The sequence below is a fragment of the Schistocerca serialis genome, chromosome 2, assembly GCF_023864345.2.
Source record: "Schistocerca serialis cubense isolate TAMUIC-IGC-003099 chromosome 2, iqSchSeri2.2, whole genome shotgun sequence".
NCBI lineage: Eukaryota > Metazoa > Arthropoda > Insecta > Orthoptera > Acrididae > Schistocerca > Schistocerca serialis.
The window spans coordinates 218,445,407-218,464,479 of record NC_064639.1 but is presented as its reverse complement, the minus strand read 5'-3'; positions in this window follow the sequence as shown (position 1 = coordinate 218,464,479).

Genomic DNA, 19,073 nt, shown 5'->3' with positions numbered 1-19,073 from the left:
ATCTCAGATTTTCTCGTTGTGGTCATTTCGCGAGACGTATATCAGCTGTAAGAAATATGTTGCTCAACTCATCCCGGAACGTACTCTGTCTGAATTCCAATAGCAAACTTCTCTTCCCCTAGACTAGCATCTCTGTAACGCTCTCGTTCCGACTGAACGGCCATGTGGCTAAGCGGGCCACTCTTCGCTGGATCTTCTCTTTCTCTTCTATTAATCCGACCTGCTGTTAATGTAACCTGAAGAGTACTCAAGAATCGGTCGATAAAGTGTCGCGTAAGCGACTTCTTACATGGATCAATTACATTTCTTCAAGATTCCTCTAATCAGTCTCAGCCTTGCATCTGCTTCTTACAATTTGTTTTATGAGATTGTTCCACCTAATGTCGCTCCGGACACTTACTCCTAGGTATTTTATGGCATTTACTGTTACCAGTGATTTACCATCAACAATGTAATCGTGCTCTTTTGGATCTCTTCAACTATTTAGGTTCAGCAGTTTCCAGTCTCTGTACCCATCACCAATCCGCTGCAAATCATCCTGCACTTACAAGGGAAGGCCGCCAATTGTGAAATTCAGATTCGATTCATACTGCGCATAATAAAAGCTCATGGCCAGAGGTGTAATGTGGCAAAGCACCAAGATGCACCTCTCAGCCGTTGTCGAGAAAATCGACTGTTAAAAGAAACCGTTGCGGTGAAATACTCTCTACGATTATTGATTTCCTACAGCGTAGTGGCGCAGCGGTAAGCGTTCGGGTTCGTATTCCGAAGGTCGCCGGATCGGATCTCGCGCCACGCAATTTTTTTTATTATTATTTTTTTGTAATTCATATATATATATATATATATATATATATATATATATATATATATATATATATATATATATATATATATATGGAGGCGGTACAATTGGAGAGCGATCCGCCTTCACCAACATGCAGAAGCAATTCATTAATATATATATATATATAACTATTAATGAATTCCTTATGGATGTAGGTGAAGGCGGATCGCTCTCCAATTGTACCGCCTCCATTTTTCCGTTTGTTTAACAGGGTGTACCAAAGCTCTCCCGTCCGCACTGATTTTCGACGATGTTATAAGTTGCGCTAGGGACCGCATCTACTTTCTTTCGAAGTTAGCACGCAACTACGCTGTTATGCGGCGGCTCGTTTCGGCCCATTCAACATCTGTCCTTCAAGTGTAACGAGCAAGTAACGGAGTTTATATTTCATACCTGCCACAGCAAGTTTGTGTTCGTGGGGTCTCTAATCTAATTCGAACGTTTGACTTATGCTACACGTATTCGTTTCGGAATATCGTTTCTACGTCTTCCGTTAGCTACACGTGGTTAACATTATGAAGACAATTAATAACATTTGTGAAATACAACTTTGTTTGCGGAAAACATAATGATGTTCGAAGTCGCCAGTTTTTCCACGACAAACGACTTTCAACAACTTATTATGTGCATAATTGTTGCAACTGATTGCCGGGAATTATATATATGTATATATACATTTGAATTACAAAAAAACAAATACTAAAAAAAAAAGTTGAATGGCGCGAGATTCGATCCGGCGACCTTCGGATTACGAACCCGAGCGCTTACCGCTGCACCACGACGCTGTGGAAAATTACTAATCGTAGAGAGTATTTCACCGCAACGGTTTCTTTTAACTCTCGATTTTCTCGACAACGGCTGAGAAGTGCATCTTGGTGCTTTGCCACATCACACCTCTGGCCATGAGCTTTTATTATGCGCAGTATGAATCGAATCTGAATTTCACAATTGGCGGCCTCCCCTTGTTAGCTGCCGTCTCCTGGCGTTTCTACATTTTTACACACAATCAGATCACCTACGAACTGACTGGTAAGAGTTGCCAACGTTAGCCATGTGATCATTAATATATATTTTGAAAGTAACGATCCTGTTCCACTTGTTACCGATACCTCTGTGCATTAGTTATCTACAACGGACAGCCGAAGACATGTGGAATCTGCAAATCCGCTGAGCAAGTGCGTCCTGAGCGCTCGCTGCTCCACGTAGACGAGCTACCGAGTAGAGAGACGGTGGCGTACAGTGTCGGAGCTGTTATGATGCTGCTGACCTGTGTGACTGTAGCGAGCGGGTGGCGAAACCCCTGCCTGTGATGCCAAACAGTAGTCCAGAAACGGAAACCGAAAATATCTGACAGGCTGAAAACTTACAAATTAACGCTGAGTCAGGACGCACTGATTATAATCAATGGAAAATGGGACCTGCACAAAACAGCAGAACTCTGCAGTTTCCTACCAAAATCCGTACCACATGACATAAATAACGTGGAGACGGACAGTAATACATCTGAAAATCGTGTGACAACACCCTATAAGAATACGAAAAGAAGAATAACTCATCTAGCAATTAAAACTTTGGCTCCTCAAAAGAGAGACAAATCACGTCAGATGAAATTTAAGCACAATAAACGATGTGACAAGATTTCAGAAGGAGAAAAAGGCTCGTCGATAATAACAACAGCAGGCGGGACAACGAACACAATGGAAGCAGCCCCTATCTCAGCCCTCGTAGTAAATAAACATCACAGAAGTCCTGCCAATCAATGATCTCACTCCAAGAAGAAACAAATATGAAAAACAAATCAAGATAAACCCTTAGTTACAGCCGGCCGGGGTGGCCGAGCGGTTCTACGCGCTACAGTGTGGAACCGCGTGACCGCTACGGTCGCAGGTTCCAATCCTGCCTCGGGCGTGGATGTGTGTGATGTCCTTAGGTTAGTTAGGTTTAAGTAGTTCTAAGTTCTAGGGGACTGATGACCTCAGCAGTTAAGTCCCATAGTGCTCAGAGCCATTTCAACCTTTGTTACGCTCGGTTTGACACTGAGATGGAAGCCAAGGAGGAAAAATCTGGCATCGAGAATTAATAGAGCACTTCTAATGTTGGTTAAAGCTAGAAATGATGACTAAAACCTTCATGAAATCAATTACGCGTCATTTCGGTAAACAGACGGAAATCAATGGTATTCCTGTATTACAGGATGCCATTTCTTTAGATACCATGCTTAAATGAAATTTTAAATGTGGCTATCAGTAGCTTCGTTAACCATATCACCAATAAAGTAACATCTCACTCAGTTGAGGAATACAAATATTATAGGACCATAAGACAAGTTTTGGCAAAATGTTAAAAATAATAGGTCATAAGCAAAGAATAGATTAGTCTATCTATCTATACAGCGTGATTCGGCTGCCCCTATCCTGCAATATTTTCATATTCTGTCACTGGTTACGCACAAACTGTTAGTCCTACAGAAAAAATGAATAGGGCTTTCTTTCTAGTAAATTTAATGGAGTGTAGTTAAATTTTATACTGGGATACATTCTCGCTAGAGGCCGTACTGTAGTCGTCGATTTATTCAAGAAAAACGTACAAAAGAGACCATCAAACGCGTTATCCTTGTATAACTCGAAAATTGTGGCCTCCAGCGAAAACGTATTCCAATATAAAATTTAACTACATTAAAATTCCTATTAAAAAGTCCTGTAGGACTAATAGTTTGCCATTAGTGAGCAAGAGAAGAAGAAAATCTCACTCGTAGTTTTCGAAGGTGTCGTGGGTCACATAAAATATATCAGTAATGGCAGCTGAATGTGTTTTACCGGGTGGTTATAATTAAACTTTCCCTGTTTAACACGTTATAATACGGAAACTAATTACCGTAAGAGTGCCAGACTTGGTAGCATTAATGTCCAGAGTATGATTTCCATTTACCACAGCACCACCGTCCAGTTCCAACTATGGCCACCAGGTGCCGTGATCAGTCATCGTGATTCATAATCTCACACGCCTGTCCAGTCGCAGTGCCCTTGTTGGTGTGTCAACATGAGCTTAGACAAAAGAAGCAGGGCGTTATTGGTGAAGCTCTGTTATCAAAACAACAGTAATACCGCAACTGCACTACGACAATATCGCCTGCTGAAAAGATTACGGAAGTGTCTTCTTTCTCCACCTGCTGTGCGGAGCATGATGAAGAAGTTCGAATCAGCTGGAGAACTGGGCGTCGCTCCGGGAAGTTGCCGACGACCGGTTGCACCGCAGGTGGTTGATGAAATCGCTGTTGCTATGGGAGGCAAAGCTGTACGCAATCCCCAATCGTCAGGCAGTACGCGTGCTGTGTCATGACAGTTGAACATCCCGTGGTCCACTGTACGGAAGGTGCTTCGAACCATTCTCAAATGGTATCCGCACAAGATTCATATCGTACTGCAGCTTGCACCACAGGACGCATATTGCCGTGTTGATTTCGCTCTCCACTTCCTCGCAAGGAATGAAGGTGACGACGGCTGGCCCTGGACCATCCTATGGACAAACGAAGCTCATATTTCTCTGACGGGTGAGGAGAATACACAGAAGTGTCGAGTTTTGGGATCTTCACATCCAGTCACTGTGCATGAAGTTCCTCTGTATGGTGAACGTGCCACCGTATGGCGTGGCTTCACGTCAACGTTCTTCTTTGGCCCATTCTTTTTCGAACAGGTTGGCGCTGAAGGACCAAATATGTGCATTGCAAGTGATCACCGTTACTGCGATATGCTTCGTCAGCATGTCATACCATCCCTACAGAAGAGAGACGCATTGAACTCAACAGTTTTCAGGCAAGATGGGGTCCAACCGCACGTCGCCCGTAAAGTTCACCTGCTTCTCCGAAACACATTTGGAAACGATCGAATTATCAGCTGATCTTTCCCAAATGCTTGGCCGGGACGATCACCTTATCTCACTCCCTGTCATTTCTGGTTGTGGGGCTACCTGAAGGACAGGGTTTGCCAGGGGAACATCCACACATGTCCTGACCTGGAGCGCAGCATATGAAGAGAAGTAGCCAGCCAGCATACTTACGCAAATGCTTCGTTCTGCTGCGCAGAATGCAATGGGGGCCATATTGAGCCCCTTTTGTAGCTGTGATGGTACCTGTATGTAATGGTATGATGTACCGTAGCAGCACTTCAAAAGCATTTCAGTTGAAATGATTCTGCATTATTTCTCTTCTCCATGTCCTTGACATTAATGCTACCAAGGTTGGCCCTCATATGGTAATTAGTTTCCGTGTTATAAAGTGTTAAATACGAAAAATTAATTACAACCAACAGGTATATAAAAGGTGTCTCCCCTAAGACTCATCATGTGCATTTTCTCTGGTGGTTCAGGAGCAATTTGTAATGTCGTTTTTGCATTGTATACCTGGTGTCAGCCGAAACAAACACTGCTTATCAGATCTTTCATGCAGCGCCCAGTGTCGACGGAAAGCCTCGGTTTGTTTCCTATTACAAACAAAATGATTTTTAAAGCGGAGTTTTACGTGCCATTCGATCCAGTTGCCCAGATAAATCTAGTGTGATATTTGTTTTATCGTTATGTATTAACAGGGACAGCAAAAATCGACAAATAACCAATACTACAGCAGCAACAGCATTGTCCTTGAACGTGCTGACTCGTACCGCCAAGCATGCAGCGCTAGCAACAAGGCAATGGCCCAGCCTGACATGTCCAAACGTGCCCTGAAAATTTGTATACAGGAAGAATAACCGAAAGGAAGGCCTTGTCAAAATTTTAGTTGCTAAGATGCCATGCAAGTACTTTAAAAAATGTTGAAAATTGCCAATTCAAAGCCCACCAGGTGGCTGGAGAGTTCTTCACCTCTATCGGACCTGTAGCAGACTGCGGATCTGCAGCATGGCAGGCACATATCCCTAGCTGACGGCGCATCGTTAAACAGGTAACACGACTTGGCGCTGTAGTAATTTTTATAGCGAATTTTAGTTTTCGTTGATAGTTTCTCCGAAACGATTAACCGTAGTTGCTGTTCACTTAAATTTGCAACTCATTTAATATGCATAACAATTACCAGTTGCTTTTGCGGTAGCGTAAGTGTTGGCAATGGAAAAGAAAACTGAATTAATATTCATTATCTTTAATGATTAATGCAAAGCTGTGTGCCAACCCAGGACTGCTTTGTAAAATCTGGCTGTGGTCTTTGTAAATGGAAGAAAGACATCACGAAATAATGAATGGATGCTAAAATGAAACTCGCGAAACAGTGAAAGGAAAACTATCCGAAAGACTTACTGTCCCTTTACCTCCTAGTAATAACCAAGAAAAACCCCTAAGCGAATAAATAACATGAAAAACAGTTCTTTAGAGGAATTTTCTTCGGATATGAAACATGTAGAGCAGCTCGTGAGTGACAGTGCACCATTACCAATGGAAGTTTACGCGACTGGGCCCTCAAAATCGCAAATGAGATGAACGTTGCTGATTTCAGGGCATTTGGATCTGATTAAGCAGATTCAAGAAGTCACACACCACAGGACGTTGCGTGACAACGAAGCTTACTTCATATAAACTGTAGAGGAGATGTCACTAATTCCTAGCTGACGTGAAAACGAAGCCTGCTATTGTCCGCAGATCAGCCATGTCTAACGCCAATCAGTCAGGTTTCATGAGAGAACTGCAGCAAACGGCACTTTATCATCTTGAGGAGGAAAAAGATGTAGTCTGATGTGCAATCGATTAATGCAATGACACATCAGTATACCATAACTGATAAGTATGAATGGATTACTGTTACCTCAGCTTTATATCTGCTTTCGGGGACTCAAGGCACATTGAGATCAAAAACTAAAAATGAACTGTTTAGTGGCAAATATCTTATAATCGACCTATCAAACCTGGAAAAACTGGAAAGAATAATATTTAAGATTTCATTCAAAAGGGTTTGTAACCAGTTGCAGAATTTAATTCATTGTTTTGGCCTGGACATAACGATATTTCTGTCTTCCAGGAGGTCGGCGAAAAGACTGTTGACATAATTCAGATTCCACTCGGAACGACCAATGTGACTATCGATAAGGGATTTGTTCGACTGTGGAAAGTATTTTAAGGAAGTTTTCGGACAATAAAATTTCCTGTTGTTCCGTGTCAATTGAGTTTTATCAGGATTCCAGTATTCTTAAAGTTCAGTCATTCGTGTTTTATCAGTTTGCGTCGGCACAATTTACAGATTTATTTAACTATGCCCGGTACGCAGCGCATTTAGCAGTGCAGCAGGCAGGACCATTTCTTGTTCCACAGAAATTCTGTCCAAACAAAGCTAGTAACTGCTGTGACGTAACGGAAAGCATTAAGTTTTCTTTCGTGAAGTGCGCCTAGTGTAAGGAAAATGTTTGCTTCCATTATTCAAATGACACTTCGCATTATAGTGACGACTATGGATAATAAATAAGGAACTGTTCAATTTTATTAAAGTATACATTATTAAAAAATTATCACAAGAACTGTGCTACAGGAACTGTTATAGGATGATGTGTGAGTAAGAAATATTTCATTTCAATAAGTTAATGTCGCGATAGATGGAACTCGTCTGTAATAATTATATCATCATATATTGCCTTTATTTGTGTTTCTCTGCTGGTCACCTTTGTAAGAATCACACGTACAACAGTCTAGCTGTCGATACGAACTGACTCTTATTCAAAATATTAATGATAAGTGACATATTTTGATGGTTTAGGTGGTTAAATTTTGTTTGTATCACTCCAGACACTAGAATTATGCAGCGCTACACTGTCTCGTCACGGCCGACCTCGCGTTAGACAGGAAGGGCTGTACAAATTGTTGTCACAAGCGATTCTTCGTGCAACAAAATCGTGTAAGTTCGACAGATTTTAATAAATACTTCCAGTGCGTCATAGTAGCTAAACGTTTTACAGTGCCATTCTTTCTTTGTTATCTTCCTGCATAAAAAATTCGGGATGGGTTTCAACATGCTGGATGGGACCATTCCCTTGTGAGTCGCTGTTCGATTGCTGTTTATTCATCATGTTGTATTGTCCCTGTTAATAAATATTGTCCCTGTTAATACATATCGATAAAATAAATATCACCCAAATCTGGAACCGCTCTACGAAATGGGAACGTAAAATTCCGTTAAAAATAGTTTTGCTTGTAATGGGAAAAAAACCAACATTGCCCTTCGACGCTGGGCATCTCGTGAAAGAATGGTGAACACTATGTCTTTGGGCTGACTTTAACTTCACAATGCAAAAAAAGAAATTACAACTTTCTGTTGAAATACCACAGGAATTTGTCTGATGACTCATAGGATAGATACCCTCTATAAAGCAGAGAGTGTGTATATAGGTCTGGGATCTCCTCCCAAACCCCTGAATCTATTTCACCCAAGTTTGGAACACACACACCAAGCCTGATGAGTATTAGCACGACAGGCATGTTGTCAAATAAAACTCCTTTGCAGGGCAGCCTACTTGTTTGGGCCAGGAAACGGTGTTCCAGGCCACAATATAGAGACTGTCCTGCGTAACAGGCAAGTTGTGTTGAAGTACAGTCTACCTGCTGTATCAACCTGCAATGCATGTTGGCTTGTTATGTCAGGAGCAAGTAAGGAATTTTCAAGCCCCTGATGTGTTGCCTGCCTTTACTGACACACGTGTTGTGTGAATAGTACCAGGATGCTTCATTGAACTGTAGTGCAGGGGCTTCAATTGCTGACAGTATGGCTGGGGATAGGTTGAGGTGGATAGAGGAGGGGACAGATAGAGTGAGGAGGAATTGGACAGAGAGAAATGACAAGGGGAATATGTATGCTGCAGGTCGAAGGTGTAGATAGGTAGTGGGCAAATGGAAAAGGAAGAGGAGGAGGTGAAGATGGAAGAGAGAGGGGTAGAAGTATATGGTCTGAGAGAGAGGGCAGGAAAACATGACCAGAGAGAGAGGGATTGGAGGAAATGGACAAAGAGAGGTGGAGGAGAAACTGGAAAATTGACAAAGAAATACAGAGGAGGAGAGGTAGAGAGAGAAAAAATGAGAAGAAGGAGATATATAGGAGGAGGAGAAAGTGTGTTCAGTATGTATATATACATACATGGGAAAGGATAGTCTATCTATATCTGTCATTATAAACCTGAGCATGTGTGTATGAGTAAGAACTGCTTCCAGGCAGAGCTAGAGACCTGTGTGTTTTTGAAGCCCCTTCCATGTAGGCTGCCTTGCCCAACAGGTGTGTCATGTTGGGATAGTATCTATCTGTCTTCTTGGCCTATGTTTCAGGGCAGCCTAAATGTCAGGCCAAGAAATAATTTTCAGCCACCAACATGTAGGGTGCCCAACACAATAGGCATGTTGTGTTAGATCATGGCAGCCTGTGTGTCATGGGAAAAAAGTGTTTCAAATTCCATGGCACATAGACTGTGCTGCACTAGATGCATGTTGTGGGAGCATTACCAGATTGCTTCATCAGCCTCTTTTACAGGGCTGGCTACATGTGTGGATGGGTGTGCCTGGGGAAAGGTTGAGATGAATAGAGGAGGAGATGGAGAGAGAGGGGAGACTGGGTACAGATAGGGAGAGAGTGGACAGGAGGGGATGTGAAGACAGAGAGGAAGGGGGAGAAAGAGAGGGACAGAGATAAAGGGGATGGAGGAGATGGATAGAAAAAGGGCAGGAAAGAGGATATCGGCTGAGGGGTGAGAGTAGGAAATGTACAGATAGGGAGGTAGGGAGATGATGGGCAGAAAGGTGAAAGGAGGAGATTGACAGGTAGGGAGGTGAGGAGGTCATTGGCAGAGATGGGAAGAAAAGATAGAGAGGGGGAGAGGATGTAATGGAAAGGAAGACAAGAACATGGACAGGGAGAGCGGGGAAGGGGAGACAGATAGAAAGGGGGAGGATGTGGTGGACACAGAGAGGGGGAGGCAAATATATGTGCAATATAAACGTATGTGCAAGGGAAGCTGTGGTAAATGGACTAGCATCTATAAAAAGCTGAGCATATTTATGTATGAGTAAGAACTTCTCCCACACCCCTGGACCAGTATAAGCCAAATTTGACACACAAACTCCAGACCCAAAGAGGATCAACATAGGTAATTTACAATGCCCTAGCTCTTAATTTTTACAGTGTGCTGCATGACAAGTGTGTTGAGTGAAAATGGTGTCAACCTGCTTTATCGGCTTTCTTTGCAGAGGAGTCTACATGTCAGGGGCAAGAAATGATTTTCCAGCTCCAAATATGTAGGATACAGCATAACAGGTGTGTTAGACTAGTAGTGGCCTGCTTTGCATGGCAGCCTATGAGTGCAGATGGTCATGCCTAGGGAAAAGTTTTAGATGGATAGAGCTGGAAATTCAGACAGCAAAGGGGCAGGAGGGGATCTAAAGACACAGTGGGAGACTGAGGAGGAGTTGTAGAGAGAGAAGTCGACTTGGAGGAGATGGACAGAAAGAAGGAGGAAAGAGGAGATGGGCTGAGAGGTGGGAGGAGAAGATGGACAGATAGGGAGGGGAGGAGGTGATAGGCAGAGATGGGGGAGGAGGAGATGGACAGAGAGATGTGTGCACAATACATGAATACATGTAGTGTATAATATGTAGGCAGGCAAAGCTACAGGGAAAAGGCTATATATATATATATATATATATATATATATATATATATATATATATATATTTCTGCAAGGTTTGCAGGAGAGCTTGTGTAAAGTTTGGAAGGTGGGAGACGAGGTACTGACAGAAGTATAGCTGTGAGGACAGGGCGTGAGTTGTGCTTGGGTAGCTCAGTTGGTAGAGCACTTACCCGGAAAAGGCTAATGTCCCGAGGTCAAGTCCCGGTCCGGCACACAGTTTTGATCTGCCAGGAAGTTTCATATCAGTGCACACTCCGCTGCAGAGTGAAAATCTCATTCTGGAACAGCCTGGCTTAAAATGTAGAACTGACACATGAAGCAGACAAGCTCCACATATGAGCAGCACATTTTATCACAGATGCAATGTGCACGACAATGTGTTTTGTTGTTGAAATTCTTTGTACATGCATTCCTTGAAGAGTCATCCACTATATTGTTCTCTGATATGTAAACCTTGTGAAAAGACCATGAACGTAGAATTAGAGAGATTTGAGCTCATTCAGAGGTTGTCACAGTCATTTTTTTGCAGAATACCATTTGCGGCTGGAACAGAAAAGAGGGATTTGGGTGGTAGTGACAGTGGCACACAAAGTACCATCCATCACACTCCAATGAAGTGGCTTGCAGATATAAATTTATATGTGTATGTAAAATGATAGTATGTACGAATTAATTTTTGTTTCCATATTTTATTAATGCAGATCCATCGGCAATACGTATTTCGACATTTTAGGTATTTATTTGCTGTATATATTTCACAGCGAAAATTGAACTGTCAAGTTTCCAAGTATCACGTGATGCTTTTTGACATGATTTGGAGAAACAGTCACACAGAATGTTTATTTTCAATGTTTTTATACTTACATTTGTTGACGATGTGTGCGCAATGAAGACCAAACAACTTGGAGGAATTTCGGCATGGGCCACCAATAAGACAGGTTCTCGCTGTATTAAGTTCAAACTGCGTCACCAAGTCATGACAGAGAGCGTCATGTGTTTTTTGGACCCGGCCATAGTGGCCGAATGGTTCTAGGCGCTTCAGTCTGGAACCGTGCGACCGCTACGGTCGCAGGTTCGAATCCTGCCTCGGGCATGGATGTGTCTGATGTCCTTAGGTTAGTTAGGTGTTAAGTCCCATAGTGCTCAGAGCCATTTGAACCATTTGTTTTTTGGAAACTGTGGCGATGAATCTTTCACTCTGAAAAAAGTTGTCGTTAAAGGTCTTCAGTCCGAAGACTGGTTTGATGCAGCTCTACATGCTAGTCTATCCTGTAGAGCTCTCTTCGTCTTTGCATTCCTACTGCAATCGTAATTCATTTGAACCTGATTTCTGGGTTCATGTCTAGGTTTCCCTCTATAGTTTCTGCCCCCTCTCATTCCTCCTTTACAAAACTAAATATTCCCAGATGTGCCCTATCAAGCAATCCCTTTCTTTAGTCGAGTTCACCGAGCGAGGTGGCACAGTGGTTACCACTGGAAGGACGACGATTCAAACCCGCATGCGGCCATCCGGATTTAGGATTTCCGTGATTTCTCTAAATCGCTCCAGGAAAATGCCGGGATGATTCCCTTCAAAGAGCACAGCCGATATCCTTCCCCTTCCCTGACACTGTCTGAACTTATCCTTCGTCTCTAATGAATCTGATATCGACAGGACGTTAACACAATCCTCCTCCTTCCTTTTTAGTGAAGTTCAACCATAAATTTGTTATACATTAAATGTATTTGTAATTGCGAATAGGGACAACCATTAGCTGTACAATGAAATAACGAGAGTGAAAAATTTGTGGCCGAACACCGATTTCCCGCTTATCGCAGAGCGGTCGCTTTACCATTAGCCCATGCGAGCACCACCATATATCCTCAACAATGTGGCTACAACCTGCGTTCGTACATCTATTGTATATATTCATTCAGGCGAGACTTTTACTTGAAAGGCGCTTGCCTGGTGCCGGCGAATAATTACGATATTGTAGTGCCGGTGTTATTCCGAATTACACGGCAATGGACGTTAGTGTTCCATCACCCCGGTTCCCAGAACTCCTGAAGGTAGACCTTGACTGTGGATATTGTATCACAGACACAGTCCCTTTGACTGTTCAGAGATGTCACTAAACCCGCCCAAAGATAACAAACATGCATCAGCAGCGCCTATTAGACGCAGGGGGTCCGACAGCCGATCAGTTCCTGTCATTCCACCACGAAGGAGGTACACGGCTCGTGTTGTCTGTAGTTCAACCACGCCTGGACAGTCAATACCGCGGTTCGATCGCGTCTACATTGTTACTTTGTGCCAGGAAGGGCCCTCAACAAGGGATGTGTCCAGGCGTCTCGGAGTGAACCAAAGCGATGCTGTTCGGACGTGGAGGAGACACAGAGAGACAGGAACTGTCGATCACATGGCTCGCTCAGGCCGCCCAAGGGCTACTACTGCATTGGATGGCCGCTACCTATGGATTATGGCTCGGATGAACCCTGACAGGAACGCCATCATGTTGAATAATGCTTTTCGTGCAGCCACAGGATGTCGTGTTACGACTCAAAATGTGCTCAATAGGCTGCATGATGCAACTTCACTCCAGACGTCCATGGCGAGGTCCGTCTTTGCAACCACGACACCATGCAGCACGGTACAGATGGTCCCAACAACATGCGGAATGGACCGCTCAGGATTGGTATCATGTTCTCCTTACCGATGAGTGTCGCATATGCCTTCAACCAGACAATCGTCGGAGACATGTTTGGAGGCAACCCGGTCAGGCTGACCGCCTTAGACACACTGTCCAGTGAGTGCAGCAAGGTAGAGGTTCCCTGCTGTTTTGTGGTGGGAATATGTGGGGCCGACGTACGCCGCCGAAAGGAAGGCGCCGAAATGGCTGTACAATACGTGAATGCCATCCTCCGACCGATAGTGCAACCATATCGGCAGCGTATTGGCGAGGCATTCGTCTTCATGGACGACAATTCACGCTTCCATCGTGCATATCTCGTGAATGACTTCTTTCAGGATAACGATATCCCTCGACTAGAGTGGCCAGCATGTTCTCCAGACATAAACCTTATCGTACATGCCCGGGACATATTGAAAAGGGCTGTTTATGGACGACGTGACCCACCAACCACTCTGAGGGATCTACGCCGAATCGCCCTTGAGGAGTGGGGCAATCTGGACCAATAGTGCATTGATGAACTTGCGGATAGTATGCCAGGGTGGATACAGGCATGCATCAATGCAAGAGGACGTGCTACTGGGTATTGGAAGTACTGGTGTGTACAGCAATCTGGACCACCATCTCTGAAGGTCTCGCTGTATTGTGGTACAACATGCAATGTGTCGTTTTCATAAGCAATAAAAAGGGAGGAAATGATGCCTATGATCATCTCTACTCGAATTTTCTGTAGAGGTTCCAGAACTCTTGGAACCGAGGTGATGAAAAACATTTTTTGTTGTGTGTATACACTACTGAAAAAAAGTAGAGTGACAACATTTTAAACACCTGCATTATTTTTTCAGGAACTTTTGGAGTTAAACAGACTTTTGTTCTGGAAAATGAAACCTTTATTTACGCGAAATATACATGTTCCGTTCTCTTCCCATCATACATATTGGTACTATGACCAGGACTTCAACATAACCGTAAACGAAGGAGGAACCTCCTTCACTTAAGTCACATAAGACAGAAAAAGAAACGTTTCAATATTTCATCGGCCACCCAAGTGCCCGTATTACTGCCTCTCTTCTTCCGAGGCACGCTTCTGACAAGTCAACGAACATTTTCTTCTAGAATGTTTTCCCACACCTTAGTAAGGTAGTTTGGTCCCTTCCCCTCTCTTTTAAACCAACCAACCAACCTTAGTAAGGACCTCTGCAAGTTGTTCAAGTGTCTGAGGTACTACAGGACGGGACCGAAGTTGTCTGTCCAGAGTGTCCCATAAATGCTGAATATAATTGATGTCTGGACTCAGAGCAGGACAGTCTTATGTTTGAACCGCGAAGTCCTGTAACGTTTCCACGGTGGCTACTGCTGAATGCGCGTTCGCATTGTCTTGTTGCAGCATAAGAAGGGCATTCATCGCAACTGGCCCAGTACAATCTTGTTGATGTACCTAAGTCGGTCTCTGAGTATTTGAAGGTACGTCGGTCATCAACTGTGATGCAACTCCACATCATGACTGAGCCGCAGCAAAATTTGTCCATTTCCTGGACTGCTGCTTCACTACGACGTTCACTATGATGGCGATATACGCGTATACGTAAGTCGCACCGTATTAGACGAAAACGGGACTCGTTTGTAAACAATACAGTGCGCCTATGATGTAGCTCCCAGTGCCTATGTTCCTCATAAAACCGAAGTCGATCTCTCATGTCCCGAGCAGTTAAAAGAGGGACGCGATGAGTTCTCCTTGGGCTTAAACCGTCTCTCGGAGTCTGTTGTGTATTGTGTGGTCACTGACATTGCAAGGAGTTACTGCTCTTAGACCAGTCTGTAGGTCCCAGGCCATCGCAGTGCGCCGGCGGAGAGAACAGTTACCCACTTATCGGTCGCCTCCCTTGCCCGTAGTCGGCCGAAGTGGCCGAGCGGTTAAAGGCGCTACAGTCTGGAACCGCACGACCGCTACGGTCGCAGGTTCGAATCCTGCTTCGGGCATGGATGTGTGTGATGTCCTTAGGTTAGTTAGGTTTAAGTAGTTCTAAGTTCTAGGGGACTTATGACCACAGCAGTTGAGTCCCATAGTACTCAGAGCCAGCCTTGCGCGTATTTTTCTTGTATATGTACCAGGTTCATCACGAAATCGTTTCCAAACCTTCCCAACAACAGGTGAAGTCACATTCAAGTCCGTAGACACTTCACTGTAGTAATGTCACTGCCCGCACACGTTCTGCCTCAGTCAGATGCCTCATGTTGATTCACGTTCACAAAGAATATAGAGACGCACTCGTTCTTTACGCTCATTAGATGGCAGAGCGAGACGTTGCTCGTCCATTTCACTCTTACGTATAGCATAATACATTTGAATACTTCCATTAAGCCAGGGCTTTCGGACTATTGTGGAGGATTTTTCTCACAATTAAAACATATCGGAAGACTAAGAGCAACAATACACAGGGTGCCAATGACTAAAGTTCCAGTTTCAAAACGCTGTACAAAGAGAACCACTGCTCGGAATGACATAAAATTTGAAAAGAATGTTACTGACACAAGGGAAAACGTCACGTAAAAAAAATAATGTAAAGGAAATTTTACCAATAGATGACGCTGTAAGCGTTTTAACATAAATGGGTTCGCCTACAAATTACAGATGAATCGCAATACAACGGCTATGGCTTGAGTTGACCATTACACCATCTGCACTATTCAATGTGCATAACAGCACAAGTTCAGCAGTCAAGAGTTGTGGCACTGTTAGTTAGGTAAGCCCATCCACTGCGGCAACTTCGTACCACATTGGATGCGAAAATCGGTTTTTAATCGTCCTGAGGCGAAACATCGCATAAAAAGCAAAATGACAGCGATTTATAATGCTCGCGGGACTGGCCCAAGGCATGTTCAATATGCTGCCCACCGATTTCTGCTGGCCAGAGTGGCCGAGTGGTTCTAGGCGCTTCAGTTTGGAACCGCGCGACCGCTACGGTCGCAGTTAAGGATCCTGCCTCGGGCATGGATGTGTGTGATGTCCTTAGGTTAGTTAGGGTTAACTAGTTTTAAGTTCTAGGGGACTGATGACCTCAGATGTTAAGTCCCATAGTGATCAGAGCATTTTGAACCATTTCAACTGATTTCTACCACAAGTTGAAACCGAAAAGCATCATGTTCCACAACAGATCGGAGAGTCTCGGTGGTTATGTTCAGAATGCGTTGCGCAATGCGTGCCATCAGTTCAGCGACGTTCGTAACTGTAGCACTTCTTTCAGATAACCACACAGGTAGAAGTCACACGAATTGAGATCAGGTAATCTGAACGGCCATACTGTACCGAAATGACGGCTGATAATTCTAGCACTTCCGGAATACCTCTGCAGCAGCCGCACCACTGACTGTGCTATGTGCGGAGCAGCGCATCTAGCATTAAAATGATCCTACCCACAAATTCATGCTGTTGAAGTTTTGGAATGACGTCGGTGAGCAGAAGACTCTCATAGCGTTCACCAGTGACGGTACAGGTAACAGGAGCAGCAGGACTCATATCCTCGAAAAGATGCGGCCCTACTATAAACAATGCCTTCAACCTGCATCACACAGTCACCTTAGGAGAATGGAGTGGTGCTGGTTCATGTGCGTGCGGATTTTCCGTTGATTTTCCGTTGCCCTTATGCTGCAATTCTGCGTATTGACATGTCCTTGCAGATGGAAATAGGCTTTGTCTGTCAACAGAATATGCCACGACTCTTCGTTGTCCATTTCCATCCGAGCAAGTAATTTCAGAGCAAACGTTTGTCTTTCTGGCAGGTCATCAGGAGCCAACTTCTGAAAATGGGTGATTTTGTACGGGTAGTAGTGCAGGATGTTTCGTAGAATTTTAAAACACCGTGCTCGCGGGCACATTCAATGTTCGGGCAATTTCCCATGCGCTGCAGGAAACACCTTCAACAGACGTCGGATCAACTGCTTTCCTCCATCTGCCATATTACACTTCAAAAGAACATGTATTTTAGAAATGTGTAATCATTTTCTCCAAATCCTTAGCTGACATCGGACCAGTGAGCTTTCTCATACCCTTAGCATCTGGAACTTCTGCAGGGGTGCTAGCGCGCAGGAGTCCTAACAGAAATTGTTTCGTCTGCCACAGACGGCCCCTGCGAGGCAGACTACACTCAAGACACCCCTGTGTACCATATAACATACACAATCCCTTGCAGGCGCAACCAAGAGGAAAACAATTCTTCAAAACAAACAGAACTTGCTAGTTACTAATGCAAACTTTTTTCTGCAGAGGTCGCCTCACAGATACAGGGAAAGTTGGAGTACTCCGTCAGCCTCTGCCAGCTTTATAAGGCGAGCACAGCAGCAGTGCAGCCAGTTCCTCGCCGAGCTAGGACCAGCTCCGACGGACCTCACCAATGCTCTTGAAGAATGGTCGTCTACAAGTTATTTGTTTTTTGTGTGTATATAGTGATTGTTCGAGAAGTGTAGTTCAGTTTCAGTAAACGACATTATACTGTGTGTTCTACAATACTGAGTATTCTCCAGAAATTACTTATTTGCTTTCAACTCTTTCAGTTGTTTCTCTACACCAGGGATGATTAATTATTACTATGCCGCTCTTATGGAGTTTGTGCAATGGTCAGACGATGGTATGTTTGTACGATTTTGCTGTGTGAACCATTTCGTGAACACGAAATTTAAAAGTTCGGCTTTTGTTTTGCTATCTTCAGTTACTACACCAGACAGGTCAACAGGAGACTGGGTGGAAGCCTTAGATCTGCTTAGCGATTTTACACAGGACCAGAATTTCCTCAGGTTCTCTGCCAGATCTTTTGCTAAGGTATGACGTTGGTAGTTGTATTCCTCACGCATAGATCTTTTCACAGGTGTACCAATGTCTACTAACTTTTGCTTGTCGCCATTTGCACGTTCTCTTTCGAACTGAGATTTGAACAGCCTCTGCTTCGTCAGCAACTTCCGAACTTCGTTATTAAAATATGGAGGGTTTTTACCATGCTTTATCCATTTGTTTTTGTTGTGGTCTTCAGTCCTGAGACTGGTTTGATGCGGGTCTCCATGCTACTCTATCCTGTGCAAGCTTCTTCATCTCCCAGTACCTACTGCAACCTACAGCCTTATGAATCTGTTTAGTGTATTCATGTCTTGATCTCCCTCTACGCTTTTTACCCTCCATGGCGCCCTCCAGTACTAAATTAGTGATTCCTTGATGCCTCAGAATATGCCCTACCAACCGATCCCTTCCTTTAGTCAAGTTGTGCCACATATTTCTCTTCTCTCCAATTCTATTCAATACCTCCTCATTAGTTTTGTGACCTACCCATCTAATGCTCATCATTCTTCTGTAGCACCTAATTTCGAAAGCTTCTATTCTCTTCTTGTCTAAACTATTCATCGTCCACGTTTCACTTCCATACATGTCTACACTCCATACAAATACTTTCAGAAACGACTTCCTGACACTTAAATCTGTACTCGATGTTAACAAACTTCTCTTCTTCAGAAACGCTTTCCTTGCCATTGCCAGTCTACATTTTATATCCTCTCTACTTCGATCATCAGCAGTTATTTTGCTCCCCAAATAGCAAAACTCCTTTACTAATTTAAGTGTCTCATTTCCTAATCCAATTCCCTCAGCATCACCCGACTTAATTCGACTACATTCCATTACCCTTGTTTTACTTTTGTTGATGTTCATCTTATATCCTCCTTTCAAGACACTGTCCATACCGTTAAACTGCTCTTCCAAGTCCTTTGCTGTCTCTGACAGAATTACAATGCCATCGGCGAACCTCAAAGTTTTTATTTCTTCTCCATGGATTTTAATACCTACTCCGAATTTTTCTTTTGTTTCCTTTACTTCTTGCTCGATGTACAGATTGAATAACATCGGGGAGAGGCTACAACCCTGTCTCACTCCCGTTC